We start from the raw sequence: 27,297 nt of genomic DNA, 5'->3' as shown, positions 1-27,297 counted from the left end.
ACATATATATACAAGTATATGTGTGGCTAGTAGTTAAAAGTAACAATGAAAAGTGATTATCACAATTTATGCATCTAAACGAGCACCGGAGGATTTCATTTAAAAGTTGTACGTATAAAATCGTTTCTAGCATTTCCTAAAAAGTTAAATTATGAGGGTCAGTCCGTACATAAATATGTATGTATGTATATGAAAAAATAGCTTTGATGCTAATTTATGCATATAATAGTATTGATGCATATGCACATTAGGCTTACCGTATTTTGATGAGTTTTTATCTAAGATTAGAAAAAATCTTAATTATAAGATGATTCGATAAAAAAAGCTCACGCACAAATTCATTTGAAAAATGTTTCTACATGATCTTTGTTGACAAACTAAAGTCACTATAAGCAGATATATAACATAAAACAAGCTTTGTTTCTCAATAAAATTTATAATAATATCATTACTCGCTAAATTTATAATAATATCATAACATATATGTCATTCTATATCACATATTCTTTTATTTCATATATCATATATACTTAAATAAAATAGATATGATTTTACTCATTAATTGGCAAAAGTTCATTCGCAACAGGAAATCTTTCTTCTTTTGTAACAGTATCATAACACAGTATCGAAATATATATATATAAAGCCTCCTTCTGCACTACTGATCACTCGACGAGATATAAGTTGAAAGTTAACTCTGGAAAACAGTTATAAATATGAAGGCACAATTATAAATATTAAGAACTGATACGAGGGTTGCATGATAACTTTATGGTCTAACAATGAAAACGCGAATATTTACCATCAAAAATAACACTGTGATACAAAAGTTAACCAAAAGTTTTGCAAGGGTTCTGATGCATAAATTCGGTTTTGTGGGAGATCATGGAAAACGAAAATACCTTGGATTACTTCGTTTTTTTATTGAAAAAATGTAGTGAAAAAGGGGGTTTATTGGATTTTCAAATTTTAACGGGCATATCTCTGTTTTTCCACAACGGATTTCTACAGCCTATTTTTTCATTGAAAGGGGGAGAATAACATCTTTCGAACAAATCATCGATTTTTAAAATCACTTAACAAATGGCTAAGTTATAATGGTTTAAGTGTGACAAAAACGCATTAGAAAACAGGAAAATTCTTTTCCTCGTGCTCCAGGCTGCGTAGAAGATACCAAGCAGTGTAATTATTTACTTTAAGCAAGCAGCAAATTTAGTTAGCTTTCCAAAATGGAAAAAAACCAATGAAATTGGTTGAAAAGTAGATGAGTTATGAAATTTTTTGAGTTTTATTCATTTTTTTTTTTGTATATTTTCCTTTATAAGAGATTGGTACCTTGTTCGTAATTATTAAGTAGAAAGTTACAATCATACGTACTACGGTACTAATCTTTTATAAATGAAAGTATACAGAGGAAAACATTTTCCTGTTTTTTCATGCGTTTTTGTCACACTCTAACCACTACAACTTAGCTATTTGTTAACAGATGTTAAAAATCGATGGCTTGTTCGAAAGACATTATTCTCCGCTTTGAAGAAAAAATCTGTTGTGGAAAATATAAGATATTCCCGTTAAAAGTTGAAAATCCAAGAAACCCAGTTTTCACTACATTTTCCATTGTAAAATAATAAAACAAAGTGACCCAAAGAAACCAACGGTATTTTCGTCTTCCATGGACTCCCACAAAAACGTGTAGCATAGTGTAATTTTATTGTTTTGTTAAGTAGTCTCCAGCAACTGCAGGCAAACAAATTGTAGTGTAACACTCAGAATTAACCGTCCTACGTTGCTCAAGCCGTATAGTCGCCACATGGTTAGTTTTGCCGAAGAAACAAGCGACCATTGTCTTCAAAGTGCTTCTTTCATTAACAACTGTCATTTGATTTGGCTCGCTTTCGAAGACCCACAAGGTCGATTGCTGGTGTGTTTCGGGCCCATACTCATAAATATAAGATTCGTCGTCTTTGACTGTCTTATAAACGTATTTTGAAGCGTCGCGATCGTATTTGTTGACACTTTTTTGTACCTATCGACAAGACCCTTTTTGAGCGATTGTTAAATTGTGCTGGATCTAACGAGAAAAGCCCAATTTTGCGGCCATTATCTCATGCAATATCAAATGTTAGTTGGTGGAGGAAATGGCCAAGGATGCCTCTATCTCACGGTATATAACATGACCTACAATTATCCGTTCACGCACGTCCAATTTTTTTGTAGCACTACGTGTTATGGACATTCACGACCTTGGTTTTTTAGGAAGTGTCGGCCACGATTGAATTCATTAAGCCAGTTTTTCATTGTCCACGTTGAAAATTGTAAAAAGATCGAACGAAAATGTTCACAAGTAAATTTTTTTTTTTTTTTTGCAAAGTAATTTTTTCATGTCACTGTAAACAACACGAAATATCAAACTGTCCTGAGCACGTTGGGGTTAAAAACTGTCAAGCTTAAAAAAAGAAATGACAAATGGAGTCCGGCAACACGCAGTATTGCCTAGGCCAGAAAGTTTTTGTGCAGCCCTCGAAATATTTATTTATGTAAGCTCTACTGCATTTAAAATCAAAGTCCCATATTGTACACAACATAGCTCCTAAACTAAAGGGGGACACAAATTTCATAGGATAGTTAGCCTTACCCTGCGTTTACAAACACCAGTATTGGCAAGACAATAGCAAAAATACAAACCTTTTTCACTAATACATTTATAAATTTTTAAATATGTATAGAGAAAAGTATGAATGTATTGGTCAAAATGGTTTGTAACTTCGCTATTGTCTTGCCAATACTGTCTGTGTGTTAACGCCTAGTTAGAAAATATAATCTGCACGTTACTTCAGAAAATACCTTTGTTACGCCCTAAAAGGAACTAGGTTTTACAAAAACTTCATGCCTAGTCAGGTAGACAGAAATACAAGTATACACTAATAGTGGAGGGAAGGGTGGTTGTGCAGGTACATATACAAACATATTTATGAATTTACTGCTCTTATAGAATTTACAGACTCAAAGTTTTAGAAATGAAAAATTAAATGAAATGAAATTTGTCGAATATGAATTCTCTGGATATTTTTCACTAAAATGTCAAAATCTATGCAGTCAAAAATAACACAGTGCTACAGTGAAAATTTGCAGGGGTTCTAATGCATAAATTCGGTTTTGTGGGAGTCCACATAATACGAAAATACCTTTGGTTGCTTTGGGTCACTTCGGTTTTTCATTTTATAACGGTAAATGTAGTGAAAAATGGGCTTTCTTGAATTTTCAACTTTAAACGGACATTATTTCTTTTTTTCACAACCAATTTGCACACACTGTTTTTCATTATAAAGGGGAGAGTAATGCCTTTCGAACAAGCCATAGATTTTTAAAATTGGTTAACAAATGGCTAATTAATAGTGGTTTAAGTGTGACAAAAACGCATTAAAAAACAGTAAAATGTTTTTCCTTGTGCTCCAGGCAGCGTAAATGGTACCTAACAGTACAATTATTCACAGTTAGCATGTAGGAAATTTAGTTGGCTTTCCAAAATGGGAAAAACCAAAAAAATCCGTTGAAAAATGAATGCGTTATGGCATTTTTTGTGTTGCAACTTTTTGGTTTTTTCTCATATTTTCCTTTATAAAACATTGATACCTTGTGCGTAATTGTTAAACAGGATAATCATGATTAGACTCATACATGCTAAGATACCCATCTTTTATAAAGGAAAATATGAAAAAAACCAAAAAGTTGAAACACAAAAAATGCCATAACGCATTCATTTTTCAACCGATTTCGTTGGTTTTTCCCATTTTGGAAAGCCAACTAAATTTCCTACTTGCTAACAGTAAATAATTGTACCGTTAGGTGTCGTTTACGCAGCCTAGAGCACAAGGAAAAACGTTTCACTGTTTTCTAATGCGTTTTTGTCACACTTAAACCACTATTACTTAGCCAATTGTTAACCGATTTTAAAAATCTATGGCTTGTTCGAAAGGCATTATTCTCCCCTTTATAATGAAAAAAAGTGTGTGCAAATCGGTTGTGGAAAAAAGAAGTAATGTCCGTTTAAATTTGAAAATCCAAGAAAGCCCATTTTTCACTACATTTACCGTTATAAAATCAAAACCCGAAGTGACCCAAAGAAACCAAAGGTATTTTCGTCTTCTATGGACTCCCACAAAACCGAATTTGTGCATCAGAAATCCTGCAAAAAAATGTTGTCCACTTTTGTATCACAGTGTAATAGACAAGCAATTTAAGAAGTTTTTTCACAAATTCAAAAATATATTTTTGCCACTTAATAATTTTATCTTTTTCAAATCAAAACATAATGTATTTGTACTGTACTGAATAAATGTGAACTCAAAATTTCCAATGTCTTCCTTAGGTCATAATAGCTCTTTTCGAAAGAGACATAATTAATTAAAAATGTTACCGCCTCTGATGATTAAATCCACGTGATCTGTGAATTGTCACATTTGTATTTTAATTTAGGATAATACATAGCTTGTTGTCATAATACCACAAATCAATTCCACTTAGCTGGAATCGAAATGATTTCAATAAATTGTTCTATATACATGCCTTTATTACACCGGCTATATCTTATCATAACATGTTCTTAAACTGCACCAAAATTTTTAAGTTTATACTTATAAAACTTAATATTACTAAATTCAATTTTTTTTAATCCCCTTGCAGACGAATTTCGCAGTAAAGTGGCATGCCATAATGACGTAGCTCAGCTGGAGTGCAATCCTTATTCACGAATCGCAGTGTACAGTGCTAGTTTCGGACGAACTGAGTACGAAAGTATTCAATGTCCTCAGCCGCAGGGTGTTCGAGAAGAAAGTAAGTTTAATGTAAAATAAACGTTGTGTACTATTTAAGATTAGATTAAAATTGTTTTGTGGAAACATGTCATAGAAAATATTTTAAAGCTTAATTGTTATAGCGGCTTTCACTGCTCATCAATAGTTATTGGTTAGATTTCTAAGGGAAGATTCTCACTTTTCCGCTTTAAAAATTTTCTGTGAAGTCATTATATTTTACAAATAGTTATGAGTTTTGACTCTTATATTTATACCCTATACCACAATGTGGAAAAGGGTATTATAAGTTTGTTTTGGTAAAAATTCATGTAACACCGCGAAATATTTATCGGAGACCCCCAATGTGGTATACCAATCTTCATATCTCGACGAGATAAAGCGATTTTGAGATGTGTGTCCGTCCGTCCCTCCGTCCGTCCGTCTGTCCATTATAAATTGTAAACACGCTCCAGGCCGCAATTATGGACCGATCGCCACGAAATTTTGTATGGAGGTCAGGTTCAGATCAGAATAGATCCCTATTCTTATTGCTGATGATCGTGAAATATTTAGCGGGTGAAATGGACCAAAAACATAATATTTATCCAATTTTCTAGCGGCTCTGTAGGTCTCAATAATAGTCCGATCAACGCGTAATTTTAAATAAGGTAAGAGTATATCACAAAGGAGAAGCTTGCAATTTGAGATGGCGATCGGATAATATTTAGAGGGTTAAATGGACCAACACTTTTGTGTGAAAAGTGTGAAAATTTTTAATATACAGCTTATATCTTAATTCCTGGAAGTAACATTCCGGACAAGTGAGATATACTTGAAAGTGGAACGCTTGACCTTTCAATTGATGCCAATTTTGTTGGTGTGCATGATCAGAAAACAGAGTTACAGCCTAATATATTCCGTTATTTGTTTGTAGTGTAATTGTACTTTCGACAATTGTCAATTCGTCGAAGAGAGGGTGCTGAGAGGAACTGTGTTTCTATTTTCCTCGAATCTCTCTCCTATACACTGACAATTGCCTCTAGAAAATTAGACAATTGTTAATCGGGACTATGATATATTATTTAAGAAAATAACATATTTTGCGGTGTAAATGAAATTATTCGGTAAAACAGTTAAAGCAAAGTAATACAATAACGCAACTATTGTTTCAAAATGGATGGTTTTCTGAAATCCTTATTTCCACCACTGAACGTGAGACTTTAATCAAGCAATTGAATTCGAGGGAAGGAATAGATGGTAAGCATTTTAATTTAATGCCAAGTATTTGAATTTCAATGGCGAATGAGCGAACGGGTTAAAATTAGAGCTGGCAAACTATCGATATCGGCCCCATTCGATTTTTTCGATATTTCCGTTTCAAACTATCGATAAAATCGATACTATCGTAGATTTCGTACTCCTGCTTATTTAGAATCCAAAATGGCCGACAAATGCATTTTGTCTACATTTCCCAGCCTAGGCACACGCAGTGTCGGCAGTCGACATCTGACATTTTTTGGAAAATTTGACAGTTTTTAGCTTAAGCGTACTTAGGACAGTTTAACATACGACCATGTGTTGTGTAGTTTAAAGTGACTTGAACAAATCACTTTGCAAAAAAATTGGAATTTACTTGTGATCGTTTTCGTCCGATAATTTTTCACAAATTTCGACGTGGATAATCACGGAAAGAGTAGTGCATTGATCAAATTAATTCTTTGTAAGTCAATAAAGGACCATCCTATAACACCATGAAAAACTGGTTTAATGAATTCAATCGTGGTCGATATTCGCCAAAAAAAACTAAGTTCTTGAAGGTCGTCCAAAAACGGTCGTGGTGCCAGAAAAAATGTAGCCGTGTGTGAACGAATAATGCAAGATCACCATGTTATGTACCGTGACATAGAGGCATCCTTGGGAATTTATTCCACCAACTAACATTTGATATTGCATGAACACTTAGCGCCAAAAATGGGGGTTTTCTCGTCGGATCCCGCGTTGATCGGTGCAAGAAATTTCGAAAAAATACGGTCGGGGTTAAGAAAATGCAGAAAAAACGCGATCCGATATAATCCATATTCGAAGCCGATCTATATCTGGAATGAAGAATACGATGTGCAAAGTTTGGACCAAATCGATTGATCTCTTCGATAGTTGTCGTTCACACCATTTTACTGAAAAAATTGGAACTTTTGTGGGGTAGGTACTCGAAGAAGTGGACCGATATGGTCCATATTCGACCTTAAACTAAGTTTGGGCAAAATATTTCGAAATTAAAAATTTGGTTCGAATCGCTTGATCCAAACAGTCCGACAGACAGACGACGGACTCTAAAGGTTAAATCGACTCCAAATAGTCTGAAACGAATTTCGTCCAAACATACTTGAGGTCTAAAACCTTTATTTCGATGAGGTACATTTTTGGTCGTATCAAAGTGTATATGCCCTCGTCAGCCTAAAGGCTGAGAATATAAAAATTTCTGACTATTGCTTCTATGGCCTTTCTTTAGCCGATAATATCGATATAAAAAACTATTCCTCGATATTGGCCTAAAAAATTAAGTATCGATAATATCGATATTTCCATCGATGGTTTGCCAGATCTAGTTAAAATGGAAAATCATGGTCTTAAATTGTGCCATGTATGAATCAGAGATTTTCTATAAACGAAAGGCGATGACGAACTAAATTGATGTTGTTTAAGTTAAATTGCGGATTGAGTCAATGATAATTTGCAATACTTTTTCTAATTTAAGTCATTTGATAATTTATTATTGTGATAGAAACTTCTAGTGCTTCATTACTAATGGGTACATTACACGATATGCTTTTAACATATGTATGTGTTGTCACTAACACCGGACTGTTCTCAAGCTATTCTTGGTCAACCTGTATTTAAATTCGAGATCATATTACAATATGGGTTTGGTGGCAAAGATAAATACTTCTGACTCGCAGCATTGTAAATAACATAGTAAAATTAGTATCACAAACTTATTATCGTTTAATACGTATTTACTTACTTATGTCGCCCGATACAGAATATTTGTCACATAATTTGACCAAAAAATCGTAGGTACCTCCCGTTTCTTGCTTTATTCTTTCCAAGTAACAATATATATCCGGTACTGCTGAAATTGTATACGATATAAATCGGATGTTGATCTTTCGAAGATCAGTTTAAAAGTATGCATATGTATATGCCGCAACCCCACTTCCAATGAAATTTCCTCCGAGCTCTTGATTTTTCAAATAACCCACCAATTTTGTGGGTTTTGTACTTTTAATTTAACTTCGAATTTAATAAGGTGATCCAAATGTCGAATTCGGGCAAATTCAGGCCGAGGTCTTCATTTGCTGTCAAATAAAATATTCTTCGCGAAGCTTAAATAAAGATGTTTTACACAGATATTCTTTACAGAAGCGAAATATTTTTTATTTATTTTTGATTAAAAATATGTTTTGACAGAAATTAATACATAAGTATTATTGTATCACCTTTTTTCTTGCACCATGCTTTTAACCATTGCATTGCTGTTAATTTCCCAAAAATACGCTTGAAAATATATGTAAATCGATTTGATTGTGAATAAACAATTTCTATACAACCTTCAAAAAATTACAGTTTGTGCATATACAATTTCCGCCAAAAAAAACTATCCAAAAATTGTCACGGTATACTTCAAACGCGAAGCTCGATAGAAATTTGTGTAAAAATTGACTTTCTTCAAAAAATATTTTTGCAATTTTTTCGCAGATTTTCGCGATTTTTTTAGGTTTTATCCTTTTCTGCCATGAGACCTTCTCGAATTGGTGAGAATTGTCAAAATCAGTTCAGCGGTTCTTGAGTTATAAGCGTAGTAACTAACATCATCCTTTTTATACCCTATACCACAATGTGGAAAAGGGTATTATAAGTTTGTTTTGGTAAAAATTCATGTAACACCGCGAAATATTTATCGGAGACCCCCAATGTGGTATACCAATCTTCATATCTCGACGAGATAAAGCGATTTTGAGATGTGTGTCCGTCCGTCCCTCCGTCCGTCCGTCTGTCCATTATAAATTGTAAACACGCTCCAGGCCTCAATTATGGACCGATCGCCACGAAATTTTGTATGGAGGTCAGGTTCAGATCAGAATAGATCCCTATTCTTATTGCTGATGATCGTGAAATATTTAGCGGGTGAAATGGACCAAAAACATAATATTTATCCAATTTTCTAGCGGCTCTGTAGGTCTCAATAATAGTCCGATCAACGCGTAATTTTAAATAAGGTAAGAGTATATCACAAAGGAGAAGCTTGCAATTGAGATGGCGATCGGATAATATTTAGAGGGTTAAATGGACCAAAACTTTTGTGTGAAAAGTGTGAAAATTTTTAATATACAGCTTATATCTTAATTCCTGGAAGTGACATTCCGGACAAGTGAGATATACTTGAAAGTGGAACGCTTGACCTTTCAATTGATGCCAATTTTGTTGGTGTGCATGATCAGAAAACAGAGTTACAGCCTAATATATTCCGTTATTTGTTTGTAGTGTAACAATAAACTCGCTAGAAGTCGCAATTATACATCAATGATCACGAAATTTTGCATCGGGTAAGAGTATAGGTCAAAAAAATGCCTACAATTTTGAATGATGATCTGCTAGTCTTTAGCGGGTGAAATGGACCATTACTTTTGTATGAAAAATATAAAAATTTTATTTTTGGTGGCTATTTTAATTCCTTGAGGACATATATATTTCGCAAAGTAGCCTTCATATGGAAAAAAAACTACTGACCTTTTCTCTGATGTAAATTGCAATAAAGTGTTTGCTAGATAACGGGCCTACTGCCTAATATATAATGGGTTCTGTGTAGAGAACCACATTTTTATCCCATGCTACTTATTGTCTCTCCAAAAGTTTATGTAACACCACGAAATATTCTCCTAGACCCCTTATTTGGTATGCTGAAAACTCATATCTCGACGAGATAAAGCGATTTAGCGATGTGTGTCCGTCCATTAAAAATTGTAAACACGCTTAAGGCCGCAATTATGGACCGATTGCAACGAATTATTTAAGGAGGTTGGGTTCGGGCCGGAATAGAAATGATTAGTTTTTGGTGATGATCGTGAAATGTTCAGGGGATGAAATGGACCAAAAACAGAATTTTTACCAATTTTGTAGCGGCTCTGTAGGTCAAAATAAAAACCCGCAAAATTTTAAACAAAGTTTGAGTTTATGATGAAGAAGAAGCGTACAAACCAACGTGAAGATCAGATAATACTTAGCGGGTTAAATGGACTGAAACTTTTGTGTAAAATCGGTAAAAATTTCAATAACGTAGCGGTTAAACAACGGAAGTAGTACTACATAAGTGGGTTTGATTTGATTTTACGTGAACTAAATTTTCCTTTCCTCCTACAAAAATGTTTTTGTCATGCTAGATAACTCTTTGGTTTTGGTCATAAGTATTATACATTACATCTCTGATATTTGATAATTAAATTTTCACAATCATTGAAAAGAAGTTCCGTGGAGAACGATTGTCCAGGGATAGTGGTATAGGGTATCCCATGGTCGGCTCCGTCCGACTATAGACTTTTCTCACTTGTTTTAGATTGTTTTATTTTTTACGATATATGATATTCGAGCACATACATATGTATATATGTATGTCTAACAAAATGAAAATATACATGTGTAACAAATGAAAATATACATGTGTATGTACATATATATTCCTTTTGGTCTTGGGTGTTATTAATTTTAAAATTTGTCGTAAAAAAATAATAATTTCTCTGAAATTTTTATAAATAATATTTTAGTTCCATTTGAAATCACAAAGTTATATTTTGAAAGCGGATGTATGTATCAGCTAGTCATACTGAGTGACCTTATAGGCGGACTCTGCCTACATGAACATACATATATTAATTTTATTAATTCAAAAATGTTTGTTTTGTCTTTTTGTTTTCTTTGTTCTCTTTCTAACACTTTGTTTTGTCATTCTTCCCATATTGCCATTTTTTTCAACCAATCGGAACTTTCAGCATGTTTGGCGTCGTATGCCACCGAAACCGTTATGCAAATATGCCATGGACGTCGTAGATGCAATCCTGGCCGCAGATGCCAATACATTTGGTTCGCCATGTCAACCCAATTCACGGATGTATCTGAAAGTTGTTTACACTTGTGGTAAGTAAATCGTGACTTGTGCACCCGAGCACCAGTTGTGACCACTTTACGTTACACATCATTAAGTCGTCCTTGGTATGGTCTGCTTGCTTATTGCTCAACCAACATTTCGCCAACACAAACAAAACTAAAAAGGAGTTCACTCGATTATATGATGTACATGTGTATGTATGCATTTACATACGTACGTACGTACATATGCGAAAAATTGTTTATGCTGCCTACAATCCACGCTTTAATCCATTTAAAATGAAAACTCACACACATGCACCCATATGTGAATATTTTTGTGCGTGTGCCATAGTGAAACGTTAAATTATACTTGAAAGCAACACAATCGCGAGATCTATCGAATGTGCTGTATATAAATCGCTTGGGCCTGAAAACCAAACAAAGCAATTACGAATAACCTTGAAAGGTCATAGCGTCAGATGTGATGTGAACGGATAATGCGATTTACGCCTGTTGTCGAATCATAGACAGCCGATAGGCGAACCCCGTATACAATGAACTAAGATTTGAATTTTAAATAAAGGTAGAGCCATTATGAGGTTGATAATTCACCTGAGAAAGGAGGGAAGCTTTATTTGTGGGATTTATTAAACCAATAAGAAACATTATTTACACTTTGGGCAATATAAAACGTTTTTGAATATTGTTATATTCATAACGAACAGAATATTAGTTTATGAAATTTGCATAGTTAAAAACGATGCATGATTTCACATATTAATATAACACTAATTAGTCTTATAGTCGTAAACGCTAAGAAATTAAGCAAGGGCATTGTAACACAAACGGAATTTGTTATTAATTCAAAAACTAATTTCGAAGAAATACAAACTGACTTCACGTGAAGTAATGTTTGTCGAAAATCGAGATCACTCCTCCAGTCATTTCTACAAGTTTTATCTATAGATAAATTACTGAAATATGTTGAAGGTACTAAAAGGACAAAATGTTGAATTACATGACATGTTCATGCAATCAACTATAGCATAGAGCTGGCAAACTATCAGTAGTCCGACTATCGTTTTGATCGCTGTCGTAAAGCTTTCTTTATATGGGTAACAAAAATATGTTTTAAAGATATTATGTAATAAATAATGAATTTGGAGCCCGATATAAACAAAGCTTTACGACAGGAAACTTAAAATTGCACATATGTAACTAACACGCAGATGACCGCATTAAGCTTTACTCAAACGAACGACTGAACTACTCAAATATAAGAACGTGCAAGTAACCTTAGAAGAGCAGAATTAAAATACCACTTTTGGTAATAAACTAAAATCCACATATCAGACCGATGAAATAACACCCCAAACGAAAATGAAAATGGACCCCAATTTTTGGGGTGTTTTTTAAATGTAAAAAATTGCCCCAATACAAAGCGTCCCGAACTAGGAAATTTGGCCCAAAAATAATATTGCATTTATGTCCCAAAATTTCATTGGGGTCAAAGTGCATGTTGGAACTTGGGGTGCTTTTTCAAAATCCAATATCAGAACAAACACCACAATACAAAAAGGCTCAAAATTTTGCATTTACGCCCCAAAATATTTGTTCAATAAAATATGGGGTGTAAATGAAGCGTTTCCGGTGTTGGCATCTGTCCAACTGGTTAATCACGGCCGAAGGCGGGCTGTCTTTGCAATTTTTTAATTTGAAACCAATATTATTAAAATTGACAAAAACGTCCGCCAAAACTATTGGGAGTAATTTCCAACATCACATGCGGACATAACTCCTAAAATAGATTTGTGAGTTATGTTCTTTGGGAGTTATGTCACTGCGCCGTTTTTAATATGTACTTAAATGATGACTGTACAGCCTTATGATTAAGTTTTCCGATTTTTTATTACAGTGTTTTATTTAACTTGCTTTGGTGTGTGTTTAGTTGAAATCTGGTAACTCATTTTTAACTGGGTTGCAGTTGACCAATCGAACTAAAACTTTGCACACTTTTCAGATTTGGATGACAATACACGAATATGAAATCAAAACCAATATTGGTTCATTTTTACACTTTTTTTTCAAATCTGGTAACTAATTTTTACACAGTTGCAGTTGACCAATCGAACTTAAAATTTGCACACATTTCAGATTTGGATGACAATACATGAATATGAAATCAAAACTAATATTGGACCATTCTTACAGTGTTTTTACGGTGTCTAACTTAAACCCATTTTCAAATCTGGTAACTGATTTTTAAAACGGTTGCAGTTGACCAATCGAAGTAAAACTTTGCACACTTTTCAGATTTAGATGACAATACGTGAATATGAAACCAAAATCAATATGGGTCCTTTTTTTCGTATAGCCCTTATATAACGGTACCACCCGATTTCCTGTATTTTGCTTTTGAAATATGGTAACTAATTTTTCACACAGTTGTAGTTGACCAATCGAACTAAAACTTTGCAAACTTTTCAGATTTGGATGACAATACATGAATATGAAATCAAAACTAATATTGGTCCATTTTTAAAGTGTTGTACAGTGTTCAATTTTACATGCTTTTCAAATCTGGTAACTCATTTTTAACACAGTTGTAATTGACCAAGCGAACTAAAATTTTGCATACTTTTCAGATATGGATGAAAATACATAAATATGAAATCAAAACCAATATTGGTCCATTTTTTCCTGTAGCTCCCATTCAGCGGTACTACTCGATTTAAGGTATTTTATCGTCATTTTAAGGCCGTATTGGCTGTTTGTTGACAACTAGGGTTTCCAATGGTACAGAAACGTACCCATTAAAAATTATGGACATAGGTCCAGGTTTTGGTATAGCCCCATATAGCGGTACCGCCCGATTTCAAGTGTTTTAAGGATTTTATCTTCATTTTTATACCGAATTGCGTGTAACTTGGCATTTGGAGATCCCAGTGGTACAGAAATTTCTCCACCAAAAATTGTGACATAGGTCCAGGTGTTGGTATAGCCCCCATATTACGGCTCCACCCGTAATATGGGGGCTGTACCTGAGAGATTCCACCCGACAAGACAGCTGTGCTGCAATGGTTCAAAAATTGAAATTTTAAAATATATACTATCAAAGCACAAGATCAGTTAGTGGACGCAACACGCCAATTGGGAAAAAGAGATTTGGATGAAGTCATCTCTACTTACTTACTTAGCTGGCCCATTACAGAACATTTGTTCTATAGGCCGAACTAAGAAGAGATCTCCATTCCTCTCTATTTGTTGCTTTGCTCTCTGGAATACCGCGCCTTTTCATCTCAACATCCACTTGTTTGCGCCATCTATTCCTTGGCCTGCCAATTCTGCGTGCACCGCCATGTGGCATGTATTCATACGCCTTTTTAGCGGGTTCATCATCGCTCATTCTTATGATATGGCCTAGCCAACGCAATCGCTGCATCTCGATACGTTTAACAATATTCATGTCGTTGTATAGCAGATACAGCTCGTGGTTCATGCGACGTCGATATTCACCGTCAACGCAGATTGGTCCGTAGATCTTTCGAAGAATTTTTCTCTCAAACACACCAAGCACTGCCATGTCTGCTTGCGCAAGTACCCAGGCTTCGGAGCCATACATCAGCACGGGTAGTATCAGTGTTTTGTAGAGCGTTATTTTTGTTTGACGAGATGTGGCTTTGTTTTTAAACTGCTTACTTAATCCAAAGTAGCATCTGTTGGCCAATACAATTCTTCTTTTTATTTCACAACTGATGTCGTTTGTTGTGTTGACGGAGGTGCCGAGGTAGACGAAGTCTTTTACTACCTCAATATTATAGGAACCAACTTCCACAGTCGGTCCGAGCTCAATGGACGCATTGCGCGTCGACACCATCAACTTGGTCTTCTCACCGTTTACCGCCAGACCCACTTTAGCAGATTCTCCTTCGACCTTTATAAAGGTATCAGTTACTTCTTTTACTGATCGACCCATGATGTCTATATCATCAGCATAAGCAAGTAACATGTGACTATTGGTGTAGATTGTGCCACTTCTTTTGACGTTTGCCTCTCGTATAACCTTTTCTAGCAGGATGTTGAAGAGGTCACACGAAAGGCTGTCTCCTTGTCTGAAACCTCTTTTGGTACCAAACTCTTCGGAGAGGTTCTTTCCTATTTTAACTGAGGACCTCGTGTCAGTTAAAGTCATTTTACAAAGCCGGATGAGCTTTGCGGGAATACCAAATTCAGACATGGCTTGGAATACCTTTGAGCGCAGCGGACTGTCGAAGGCTGCTTTATAATCGACAAAAAGGTGGTAGGTGTCGATCTGCATCTCTTGGGTCTTCTCCAGGATTTGCCGCAGGGTAAATATCTGGTCAATGGTGGACTTGCCAGGTCTAAAGCCGCATTGGTATGGTCCAATAATCTCGTTGACCATTGGCTTTAGTCGTTCGCACAATATCCCTGACACGATCTTGTAGGCAATAGGGAGTAGACTTATGCCCCTATAGTTAGAGCATACAGTCTTATCTCCCTTCTTGTGGACGGGGCACAGGATACTCAGGTTCCAATCGTCGGGTACTCGTTCTTCCTGCCAGATGGTGCTAACTAGCTGATGAATACACCTTATCAGCGTGTCGCCTCCGGTTTTGAACAGCTCGGCTGGTAAGCCATCGGCCCCTGCTGCCTTATTATTCTTCAGCCGATTTATTGCTGTCTTTACCTCATCTTGGCTGGGCAGTATACATTCAATACCATCTTCTGGGATTGGGACTGTGGTATCTTCGTCTTCTTCGCTGCTATTGGATACCAACAGATTTGAAAAATGTTCTTTCCATATCCTGAGTATACTATCTGTATCAGTTACCAAATTACCTTGCTGGTCTCTACAGGAGGATGTGCCTGTACCAAAGCCATCAGTTTGATGCTTGACTCTTTGGTAGAATTTTCGGACTTCATTCTGGCTCCTGTACATCTCGATTTTTTCACACTCCCGCTTTTCCATCTCTCTCTTTTTCCTGCGGAAAAGACGTTTCTCCTCTCTCCTTTTCTCCCTGTATCTCTCTCGTGCGCTACGCGTTGCTACGGATTGTAAAGTAGCCTTATATGCCGCATTTTTCTCTTCGGTGGCAGCACGACACTCCTCATCATACCATGGATTCCTTGGTGGAGGTCTCTGGTATCCAAGTATGGATTTTGCGGCTGTTTGCATGGAGTGGGCAATGCTTTGCCATTGCGCTGATATGTTATCGGGATGAGGAGGGCTTTGATTAAGCAATTGGGCTAGTTGAGTGGAATATGCTGTGGCTATCTGTTGTGATTGCAGCTTACCGATGTCTAACTTTCGTGTTGTGTCTGCTCGTACTTTGTTTGCTACGTTTAAGCGGGTGCGTACCTTTGCTGCAACAAGGTAGTGGTCCGAATCAATGTTTGCGCCTCGGAACGATCGTACATCCAACACGCTCGATGAATGTCTTCCATCTATCACAACATGATCAATTTGGTTTCTTGTTTTCTGATCTGGAGACAGCCAGGTGCCCCTATGAATATCGAGATGATTAAATCTGGTACTGCTAACTACCATGTTTTTTGCAGCTGCAAAGTCTATCAGTCTCATACCATTGTCAGATGTTTCACTGTGGAGACTGAATTTCCCGACTGTTGGGCCAAAGATATTCTCCTTTCCAATTTTGGCATTAAAATCGCCTAGAATGATTTTAATGTCATGGGCAGGGCAACGGTCATATGTTTCTTCTAAGCACTCGTAAAATATATCTTTGGTCTGTTCGTCCTTTTCTTCAGTGGGAGCATGAGCGCAAATAAAGCTGATGTTGAAGAATTTAGCTTTTATTCGAATTGCAGCAAGTCTTTCATTCACTGGAGTGAAGCTGGATACAAGATGTTTTAGTCTCCGACTAACTACGAATCCACAACCAAACTCATGCTTTACGTCATGGCAGCTATAATACAGTGCGTCACCTTTAGGTGTTGTTGTGACGCCTTTCCCAATCCATCGTATTTCCTGTATGGCAGTAATATCGGTCTTGTACTTTTCAAGTACGTCTGCCAATGCGAAGACTGCACCTTCTCTATAAAGAGTGCGAACATTCCAGGTGCAGATTCGCAGATCATGGTCCTTAAAACGTTTGCGGGGTTCGTCAACTTTAGAGGGGTTTGTTTTTCTTTTCTTTCGTTTTTTCATAGTAGGCTGTTTTTTCTAGGGGAGGGTTACTAACCCGACGCCCAAACCCAAGTTTTTAACGTTCTTATGGGTGAACGCGCGGCACATGTTAGCTCACTACCTTTAACGGGTGTTAAAGGCAGTTCCCCAGGTGACACCACGGGGAGGTCAGTGTCCACTTGGGATGAAAGAGGGACCAAGATAAATCCTGGGCTTTGCCATGTTAAAACCGGTCAGGACCGTTCCTTGGTATCTTCCATCCCCTACGTCACCCTGAAGTCATCTCTAGTGACATCAATAAGACCGCCGGATTACCAAACACTTTGGGAATTTTTGTTGAACCTAAAGTGATGTTACGATCAAAGGGATTAGTTAATGGAGCAATAGGATTTATAACGAACATAATTTGGCCTCACTACCGCAGAGAACAAATGTACGAAACAGATATACCGTCAGTAAGGGTTGACTTTGGTAGAATTGGTACACATGTGATTCAGCCAAAAACAATACAATTTTCTGCTAAGTTCAGTTACGGAACTGCTGAAAGAAGAATGCTTCCACTGATACTATCATGGGTCTCAACTGTTCATAAATTACAAGGGTCAACTGTGGACTACGCAGTGGTGTATCTAGGATCCAAGCTTTTCGAAGAAGTGCAAGCATATGTGACATTGAGTCGTGTAGGATCGCTGGATGCATTTAGAATAGAAGAACTGGATTGCTCGAAACTAACAGGAAAGTAGCGATGCAATAACGAAGCGTTATCTAAAATCAACAGGATGAGAAACTACCAACCTAAATAAATTTTTACTAACATTATACAAATATACAAATAACATTATATAATATAAATATAATTTATAATCTCAAGTATATACAAATAAAATTGAAAATCTTAAAAATGTATTTACAAAAAAAAAAAAATTAAAAATATTTATAAAATTAATAAGTTTCAGTGTTCTATTTTTAAATGCACTAAAAACTAGAAAATAAGTATATAATTAAAAAAAATTAAGTAACAGTGTTTTATTTATAAATGCACTTAAAAGTAGAAAATAATTTTTCATGATGGAATCTCCCAAATAAAACGCTTGCATTTGAATTAAAAATTGTGACAATATTGAACGGCAAGGGTTTTATTTGAGAGATTCCATCAAATTACATGAGCTGAAAATTTTCCTTTAGTTTTGGTAATAGATGAAAATCTTCCTTAAAAAGTTTTCGAGATAAAATATTACTTATATATATTTTGTTATAAAAAATATGAGTCCAGCTTTATTAACATCCTACAAATGCCCTCTTTAAGTTGTCAGCCAGTTTTGAATTTTTTTTTTATCGATTTTCGACTGCCCAACAACCAAAATGTACGTGTACGGACAAATATGGACAGTCACACTGTCAAACAAGCGATATTCGAGCTAAGCTACCATTTAAAATGGCAATGTGTACCCAGCTTTACCATACTGCATTGCTTCAAACTCGATAACCATAGGAAAACTATCATCTTCAGAAAGCTGTTTTTATAGCAGTATTTAAGTGATATTCGGTTAGATTTATTGCTGTGGATTGTATATCTTATGTTGTTAGTCTCATTCACAAAAATAGCAGCGAAAAATCGCATTAAATGGTAACCAAACCGAATTTTGGACCATGTTGACGATTTTTTAACGATTTTTCAAATATTGTTGACGATTTGACGATTTTTTGACGATTTCTGATCAAAAACTGTCGGCAACGCTGACATACATACATGATTAACTATGGCAATTTATTCTCGAATTTTGGACGAACCTATTCGATCCGTTTTCCGACAGTTTAGTTTGTTGGAATCATAGACTTCAAATACCTACAAAGTTAAAAACAAAGATTCAGGCCCAAAATACCCTAAATTGGCCCAATATGCATATTGAAGCTACATACATCAAAAACCGAACCGATTTTTTGAGTCCATAAATTTCAAACAAACGCACCAATATTTTTCTATTTTATCCAATTCAAAAAATTGTCCAAAGTGTGTTGTTGTTTACAACACTTTACGTTTTGTACCAAAAAAGTCAAACGTTGTTAGAAAAGTACGAAAAGTTGCAAATATTCTCACGTGCAGTTTGGCTAACATTCGAAATTTTAAGAAAAATGCGATATACATACATATATGATTAACTATGACAATTTATTCCCGAATCTTGGACGAAAATAGCTAATAGCTGACCTCATATGAAAATAAATGTCTCGGCTAAAACGAAAACGACTTCGAAGATTGTTGCAGAATTAATAAATTAAATACTTTCGTTCAAAACTCGAGAATAAATTGCCATAAGTACGATAAATCATATCTAGCACTGTTTTTTAAGTGTTTCAAATGTTCGTACGACTTTTTTGAATTCATACAAAATTTTTTAAAAAATAATAGTTATTTTCACATTTTCATACAGCACAGGTATTTCAAAAGAAGAAAAGAAAAACAAATTAAAAAATTCTTAAATACCACAAATATATAGTGCTACTAGATGTACAAATACGCCATCTACACCTAAATGAAAGAATAACTTAAAAATTTGTTTTATTATTTGTAAATCTTTCTTCGTCACAGTAATTCCCAACAATTGTTTAATATTTGCATACAAAATATAGAATTAATAACAATTTTATCCATTTTTCATATATATTCGAATATGAACATTGCATATTCTAGTTTGGTGTTACATAAAAGTGTTATATTTGAAAATGCAAAAAATAATACTGCAGAATGAGATAGTTGACCAAATGTCCGGTATTTACAAAATTTGTCCGGTATTTACTTGTACGTGTACTTTAATTACTAACTTCAAAGAATAATGTGTCAGAAATTCAATATTATATTTATTTTATGAAATATTCTACACTCCACTGTGCCCCTTAACCAACATTAAATGAAAAGAGCTTACACCTGGGAAGTTTTTGCGGATTTAGAAACTACAATGTTCGTAGATGAAAAGAGCTCTATGAAGAAATATGACAAAACTGCGCGTCTCCTGCTGATATTCCAAGATTCGAATTCTTTTGTCGAGTTATTTTGAAATCCGGAAGCATTTTTTGTCTATCAAATCTTGTTTTCCAGATATGTTTTTGGTGTTTTTTAAGTATAAGTTTGTTAAGAAGATGTCGTGGGATCGATCTAAACAGATTTTGTTATATTCATTGTGAATATACGAGGGAAATATAGAAGACCCATGTCCGACTTTGTTAAAATAGCGTATTTAGGGTATTTAAAACCATAATTACGTCATTAAGACATGCCATGGGTATATCATATTGTTTATCGAAGTGCGTGAGACGCCCATGGCTATTTTCAAGTAATAATAGAGTCGTCAAATGGGATGTAACATCCCAGAAATTGCTAAATCAAAAAACAAATTTTTTGAGTTATGCCACTCTTTGACTAAATGAGCGAAATAATAGTTTATACTAGTGTTAATAGCTTTAACATACTCGTTTACACTGTTCTACTATTAACCACAAAATGATAACAATAGTCAAAATTATTAGAGCGTTTGAAATTGGCATTACAAACAAATTGTCTCAGTGGTTTGGTTCGCTATGGTGTATCAATATAAAAGCTTCGGCGAAAACCGATTTTTACATTTTTTACAGAAAGAAAAAATCCCTTGCAAATTTCCCAACGCGATTGTTCCGGCATTTCCTTCCGAAATCGATTTCCTTCCAAAGATTCGATCCGAAAACTTGTCAACCACACCATATAATTCGTACAGAATTCCGTCCATTTGCGGATCGGGAACCGGAAGTAGCGTCAGAATTTCGAACCGATTTCGGTCCGTATGTATGCAGTATGTATGTATGTAAATATGTATGTATGTATATGAAAAATTTATTAATGTAATTACCAATATTAAATGCGATTTCTTCTTGTCCAATAAAATATTTCAATTCACCTTTTTGATTCAATTATTAAATTTCTAATTATAAAATGTTTTGGGCATTTAATTTACTAAAAAGTAAAATTTTGTTAAGAAAACACAAAACACTGACTTATTCACTCACTTTAGCGTCTTTACTCAACGATTGTATTTAGAAAACTGAAAAAAAAGAACAGCATAATTAATACCATTTTTTAGTTTCCTCTTTCCTAACAACAAAGCACGAAACACACGTGTTTTGGCGTCTCCTATTACACCAAACACACAGCTCTTTATTATAAAACAGCATTCCGCAGCCACGAGAGCCCTGTTGTTTTTATCTTTGACAAAAATCCTCTCTCCACCCATAAAAAATATGTTCTGACATAAAAAATATGTTGGTACCCAATCAAATAAAATTGAGATATGTTACAAAATGTTGCAAACATATATTTGTTTGCAACCAGTCCCAAACATGAACTTGTTTGGATCCAAACATATTTCTAACATATATTTTTCTGCGTGTAGGTATAACATCGTTTGAAATAGATTGAATGTCTCGCAAATTAAAATTCTTATTTGTCAATTGATTTCAATTCATAAAGATAAATACCTTTCGCGGAAGGTATAAGGAATATGTTCCTGTCGAGTTTAATGTACCTCTTTTTCTTACATAATTAGCTGTATTCAGTCGATAGGAAGAATTTACTCAAATTCAAAATATTATTAAGCAACTTGAACAGACTTATAATTCAATTCACCCTTACCGTCTAATATCATCAAACACATTATTGTATATCTTCAATACAAAAATGTTTATGCAATTTTAAATAGAACGTCATAAATACACGATATAGGATTAGAAAGTAGCAGTATATATTTTTGGTATTAAAACACTCGTTAAAATTTCTACATAATTTCACAAAATTAATGAATATATCCTTGATGAAACAAAATGGGTTGTTCATCAATTACATTTCCTTCACTTAAAAAATCGCATCAAGACACAAAACTTTCAAGTGTTTCTCAAGTGACGCTTAATTGCCAACACATTTGAATGAAGTCTTTTCAAAATGAGTTTTGAAGCGAGTCATTGTTACGAGATGAATCGTAAATCTCTCTCGCTCTTTATACACATACATACATCGTAGAACACAGTAAGTAAATATAGCTTTCGAAATCTGAGCATTAGGCAAGCCGGCCGACCGCCTGCCCGCCATCACAACTGGGACAAATTGACAAACGACATTGGGAACATTTCAACTGAATTTCTTGTATTTCATTTCAGTACCGAAACAAGTGCTCATGGATCGCTACGAAACAGAAATTGAAGCAGATGAACCAGAAGACTTTGAAGGCGATGTTAATGATTTGTACGATGATGAATTGTTTTACAAGGAGTCAGAAGCAATTCCGAAGCTGTACAGTAACACCACCGTTCCGGCAGCACGCAACAATGCTAGCATTACACTGAATGGAACCTACAATGCTGTGACAAGTGTTAATAGAGCCAATAATAATGCCACACTGGGTATGTTTGAGGGTGATATGGGTGGCGTTAATCCCGTAATGACACACAGCGCCGACATGACTCTGGAAGGTAATTAAACTGTACTACTGTCGCAAAATAATGAATAGGATGGGTAGTGGTGGCTGCATCAGCCGCACAAATATAAAACAGAATAGCAGCAGTGCAGTGTGGCAAGCTGCCACCAGCCATGGCTGAACTTAACAAATGGCATTGCAATTAAGTAAAGGATTTATTGCTTTGTCCTTTCTTGTTTAGCAATTGCTTGGTAAAAAATCTGAACTCTTTGGGTTACCAAAATAAGTATTGAGCAAAAAATCCCCTTATAACAAAAAAACGCAAAAAAAGAAAAACAAACAAACAGAAAAGTTTGTGGTCATATTTCTTACCGTACTTTGTCTTGAGGGAGCGTGTGTTTGTGTATTAGTTCTACTCATTTTATGTCCTTTTTGTGTTTTGTTCTCTCTCTTTTTATAAATGTTTACTGGGCCCATATGCAGACGACCAGGAACGATTGTTTGTTTATCTTCTGACTGCTGGTTCGTTGGGTGTCATACTCTGCATAGTTGCGATTGCGGTTAGACTAGTGGTTCTCAAACGCCATGATAGTGCAACAGACACTCATTCAACATCGTCGGGAAAAGGAGGTCCGGTCACTGGTGCCTGCTCCGGGGGTATAGCGGGTGTTGAAGGAGTCGCCGAGACTACAATACCCAACGGTTTCAACGACACCATTTCCGAAGTAGATGCTGACATCGATTTGCAAACGCCAATTCCGGTGCCAAGTGTGTCAAAGAACGAGGTAAGCAAGTGTCCAGCCTGCCAGCCAGCACTGGTCATATTCTTATGTATGTTTATACGGGCGGTTTTATTATTTGTTTTGCTTTATGTTGTTGTTTCTTTTTGTGTTTTTCGTACTTTTATGAGTTTGTTGGACATAAATTTGCTCAATTCCTTGTTAGTTTCGTAGACATTGCGGTTGCCATAAATTTCATGAATTTCTTTGCTCGTTTCTTTATATTTGCTTGTTCGTGTTTAGAATTACATTAGCTATGCGCCTACCACAAATCTTTATGGAACATTGGGTCGGGGCAATACACTACTAACGCATAGTAACACAACGGGCACCATTGGTCCCGGCATGATAAGTAATACTACAATAATGTGCGGACCACGGCAATCGCCTGATATTCTTGGTATATCGTCGCAATCATATGCACCTACAAGTTGTACAAATACCGGATCAACTACCATTGGAGGTATACTGACACCGGCAATTGTTATAGGAACTGGCGGAGCGACTGTTGTCAGTTCTGGTAGTAATGTGATAGGTAAGTAGAAATCATGCATGCTTGATATTAATATCTTTAGGTTTCTTCGCACATAAAGCTCAGCTGATATACTAGTTGTTTGCTCATTCGCTTAATATATAAATATATAGTGATTCCAACATAAAAACAATAGGTAACCGAATGATAAACAATATAGTATACACCAATTTACCATGTGCAACCTATGATAGGACATTGGGATTGTATACAATAGTACAATACAATAGAATATGATTGTATATTCAATAGTTTCTGGCTTATCCTCTCCTCACATAGTGTGGACGGTATCCTTTTTACATTTATTGAAAACTATATAGCGGGCTCTTGTCCGCTCTGCTAGTCCGTGGTTGTGCTTTTTTTAATATCAGCTTTTCTATTTACAATTCAAAAATTAGCATGTCTATCTCATTTTTTCGAATCCATAGTGAAAGCGTGTTTAAATCTATTAACAGATTTTACCTGGAATATTCCCCATGGTGCTGCTTACGACTGTTAATCCTCCCTTTTCCCTATCTTAAGCATAACGCGATCTATTTTATAATATAATTGTTCCACAAACATCCCAGAAGGGACACGTGCCTTCTCTCATACCAATGAGTCCATTTCGATTCATAATAGCTCAATTATATGGGGCCTACTGTTTGTCGCCGAGTCCGAACGACGTGTCTAAGACACCACTTGTAGAGTTTTACATGGCTGAAATACTCATGAAATGTCGCCAACATTACTGAGGGGTATTTTGCCACCGTTGAAAAATGTTTGGTGTGCATACCATTGCACTACGGTGGTACCCAATCTATTTATAAAAGTTTATAAAATAGTTAATGTCAAATTCTACCGCTTTTTGAAACGTATATGGTAAAAACCAAAATGTTTTACAATCGATGAATCCGAGTTTCAACCTTTCAGAATTCGCGAGCTGTTAACATATTCTATATAGTATGACGGAAATTCTTTAAAATGAAGTCTTTTAGGAGAGATCCCATAAAGTCGACCATTAAAATGCATGTACATGGAAGCTGTGTTGGCATCAGTGTAGAAAAAATGGTTCAATGGGTCAAAATGGGTTGAAGCCAACAAGTTTTTTATGTTCCCTTCCGATTTCTGGCATAACCTTACATTTTTTAGACTTATGGCCAAAGAAAGACCCAAAGAATGCTCCATGGGCAACATGATACTACTGTATTATTTTTCGATATATCCACTGCATCCACCTAAAATTGATGCTGACATTTTAAGGCCGGAATTTCGGGATTTTCTAATTTTTTTAATAATCCGGACGCGCAACATGATAACTTTCAAAAGTCATCATAGGGTTATAGAACTCGTGATTTTACATCGTTTAATGTATACCTCATAAGTGTGCTCAGTACAGCATCCTAGTAATTGGTATTTAAAGGCCAACATTTGATGTGTGAATTTTCTTTAAAAACCTATTTTTGCGTGTAAAATTTCATACTTTTCTATGCATTGTCTAAATTCTGTAGATATTTTTAATTTATCTTTTAGAGGTTTGTACCTACTCTGTGGAATAATTGGGATTTACTTCAAGATTTTTTTATTATCTGTTGATTTTTCGCGAAAATAAAAATAACTTTAGTAAATATTTAAACAACTACGTGTAGATAATAAAAACTGTTAGCGAAGTATGCATACATTTTCTCATAAAAATAAATAAGACATTTTTAAATGAGAATAAAACCGCTATAACTTTTGCGCCCATCGGCCAATTTTGTGAACGGATTTCAAACCAAAATATTTTTCCTAACCTCTATACCAAAAATCGCCGAAGAGATCACAAAATTTTTTTAATTTTTTCAAATGGAATTGCAAAAGAAATTTGGTTTTTACTATATGTTTTTAGTTTTTCATTGCTAATGGACATATCTGTGTTTATTACGGGAACATTTTCTGAAAATTCAATGAAATCCGATTCAGAAGTTTTTGAATTGAATGTATTGAAATTGGTCATGTGTTTTCACGACGTAACATATTTGTAAAATTAGGCGTGGTTGGATATTTTGGCTACAACTGAGTACCTATGTTTAAAGGCACAACCGCAATGTCTTTCAAAATTACTTTTCAAACCGATATGTTCAAAAGTTTTGCATATACAGCGTTCCTCTGAGATGCAATCACAATTTTTTCGCAACTTAATTTTCAAACGTAATGTGGGGCTATACTACACTTTTTTCAGATGCAATTCGAATCATTTTAGTTGTAATTTGAGAATTCCATTTGTAATTCGTAACATTTTATTTGTAATTCGAGAATTCCATTTGTAATTCGAAACATTTCAATAGTAATTCGAAATATTCCATTTGTAATTCGAATTATTCTATTTGTAATTCGAATTATTCCATTTGAAATTCGAATTATTCTAGTTGTAATTCGAATTATTCTCTTCGTAATTTCAATTGAAATAATTCGAATTACAAATGGAAAAATTCGAATTACAAATAGAATAATTTGAATTTCAAATGGAATAATTCGAATTAAAAATGGAATAATTCGAATTTCAAATGGAATAATTCGAATTACAAATGGAATAATTCGAATTACAAATAAAATAATTCGAATAACAAACGGAATAATTCGAATTACAAATGGAATAATTCGAATTACAAATGGAATTCTCGAATAACAAATAAAATGTTACGAATTACAAATAGAATAATCGAATTACAAATGAAATGTTACGAATTACATATGAAAAATGTGTAAATCATTGACATATATCAAACATTTTAGTAACCAATCTTCTTCATAAAGGACTCGAAATATTAAATTACGTTAAACTAAGTTTGGAAGAAATTTTTGAAAAGTTTTAGAGTTATATTGCACAATAACCATTTCAGTAGGTACATTTTGGAGCCTTTGGGCCATTATCTTAGGAAGTATTGGTTTACTCCGGAAAAAATTGTACCGTGGTAAATGAGGCCACTAAGCCACAATTCCACGGCAACGGGTTCTTTCGGAACCCGGAACCATAGTGTTTCGGCCAGCAGCTGTCAACCCAGCATTAAAACTATGTTTCTACGTGGGTTTAAATCAGGGATGTACAACACAATATGTGTGACGGTAGTGGCAAGAGTACCAAATTTACTCTCCGATTGAGCACAATATTTAAAAATGTTATTTCCACCGTGGTGCAATGGTTAGCACGTCCGCCTTGCACTCAGAAGGTCTGCGGTTCGAATCCCAGGCCAAGCAACATCAAATTTTCAACGGTGGCACAAATTCCCCCTCAGTAATGCTGGCGACATTTCCTGAGTATTTAAGCCATGAAAAACTTCTCTACAAAGTGGTGTCGTAAGACACGCCGTTCGGACTCGGCAATAAAAAGTAGGTCCCATATCATTGAGCCAATATGAATCGGCGTGCACTCATTGATATGAGAGAAGTCTCCCTTGTCCCTTCAGGGATGTTGTGGGAACATATGTAT

At 35.1% G+C, this 27,297-nt stretch overlaps 1 pseudogene; it reads left to right on the top strand.

The window, feature by feature from the left end:
• LOC141390819 (uncharacterized) overlaps positions 1 to 27,297 on the top strand; it is a 97,907-nt pseudogene that overhangs the window by 57,508 nt on the left and 13,102 nt on the right.

This window comes from Musca autumnalis, unplaced genomic scaffold, assembly GCF_047663935.1.
Source record: "Musca autumnalis isolate F117 unplaced genomic scaffold, ASM4766393v1 scaffold_1, whole genome shotgun sequence".
Lineage (NCBI taxonomy): Eukaryota > Metazoa > Arthropoda > Insecta > Diptera > Muscidae > Musca > Musca autumnalis.
This window is presented reverse-complemented; position numbering and strand designations above follow the sequence as displayed.